This window comes from Salvia miltiorrhiza, chromosome 2 (assembly GCF_028751815.1).
Source record: "Salvia miltiorrhiza cultivar Shanhuang (shh) chromosome 2, IMPLAD_Smil_shh, whole genome shotgun sequence".
Classification (NCBI taxonomy): Eukaryota; Viridiplantae; Streptophyta; class Magnoliopsida; order Lamiales; family Lamiaceae; genus Salvia; species Salvia miltiorrhiza.
The window spans coordinates 25,585,687-25,587,480 of NC_080388.1; the positions used below are offsets into that span (position 1 = coordinate 25,585,687).

At 26.4% G+C, this 1,794-nt stretch overlaps 1 pseudogene; it reads left to right on the forward strand.

Moving 5' to 3' along the window:
- The first annotated feature begins 369 nt into the window (after nucleotides 1-369).
- Nucleotides 370-492, forward strand: LOC131013783 (U5 spliceosomal RNA; annotated as a pseudogene).
- The last annotated feature ends 1,302 nt before the right edge of the window (nucleotides 493-1,794 follow it).

Sequence of the window (1,794 nt, forward strand, 5' to 3'; positions counted from 1 at the left end):
AAAAGAGTTTAGCAAGATTTAGGTTGGCGACTGATACTGAATACTCTTCAGTAAGGAGTTATCAGTTAAGTCAAAGACTTTAACTGATACACGTTAGGCTTCAGTCGAGTTTGTAAAACAGAGGAGTAATATGAATCTCACTGAATATCCAATGATTTATCAGTTCGACAAATATTACTGGCAGCGGAAAACTTTTCTTTCGAAATAGCTAGTCGTTTTGATTAAACAAGTTGTCAAGGTTTATGTTTCACTTTGCTATTAATCAGTTTCAGTTGATAAAACGTTTGTGCACAGCTAAGAAAGACAAATACTGAAAGTGATAAACAACAAAGGGGATTTTTACGTGGTTCAGAAAAGACTTCCTACATCCACGGTCAGTTGAGCACATAGCGAACTATTCTTTCGTCTTTTACTAAAGAACACCGCTGTGCTTGTCGCAATTCAAGCAGCATACGCCACTTTTTTTTAGGGTTTTTCTCTTTTTGGAGAAATCCAAAAAAAAATACATTCTCAAAATAATTAATTTTACTCTGTAAATTAGTTATCCGTATATGTATTTTAAGGAAAAATAAAATTTGAGTTCTAATTCTAATTAATAATCTGAAATTAAAATTTAATAATTAAATCACAATTGAAGATTAATGAAATATAATTGAATGTAATTGAAATTGATAGATGATATGTCATAATCTGAATGCACATGCAAGAATGAAAAATAAAAGTAAATCAAGAAATTTAAAGATCGCGTCATAGTGGAGTCGAACTCAAGATCTTTAATCTTAAGCATTAATATATTTTTTTATCAAGAAAAGATTCATTAAAATTGAGCTGGTACTAGAGATACCACAAAATAGTTCGTCCTTTACAATACAGAGATAATCATATCATTCGAACACCAAGAAGAAAAACTCTTCTCCCTTGTTTAAGATCTTAAAAATTTTATTCCAACACCATATTTTTGCTTTTACCTCCATAACAATACTTTTAATGTCCCAGACCACTCCTTCGAATCTGCTTTCATAATACTATTAAGCATTAATAGTACTATTGCTTAATAATACTATCGCTAGACCAACATATGCACGCAAGTAAAAGAGTTTTTTACCATTATATGAGGTAGTAGTATTATATCAAACTGATCTTTCTAAATTTAGTTATTGTTATTATTATTATTATTATTATTATTGTTGTTGTTGTTGTTGTTGTTGTTGTTGTTGTTGTTGTTATCCTTATTATTTTAATTGTTATTGTTGTTGTTGTTATTATTGTTGTTATTATTATTATTTTATTATTATTATTATTATTATTATTATTATTATTATTATTATTATTATTATTGTTATTGTTGTTGTTATTATTATTATTCTTATTATTATTGTCGTTGTAGTTATTATTATTGTTATTATTGTTGTTATTATTACTATTATTTTTATTATTATTATTATTATTATTATTTTTTTTTTTATTGTTATTGTTGTTGTTATTATTATTATTCTTATTATTATTGTCGTTGTTGTTATTATTGTTATTATTATTACTATTATTTTTATTATTATTTTTTATTATTCTTATTATTATTGTCAACTTGGGCAAAATTGTCCGTATATGAAACGAAAACAATAGCCAAAAATTAAAAACCCATTAAATTAAATTGTCACGAATCTCATAATTTTGCCAGTAACCACAGAAACAACAAATTGTTGGGTATCACACGTTCACACAAGATTTGGTCCCGCGAGGAAGGGAAAAAGGTAGATTTTGTGACATTGTAAATATTAATCTTGACAACCTTAA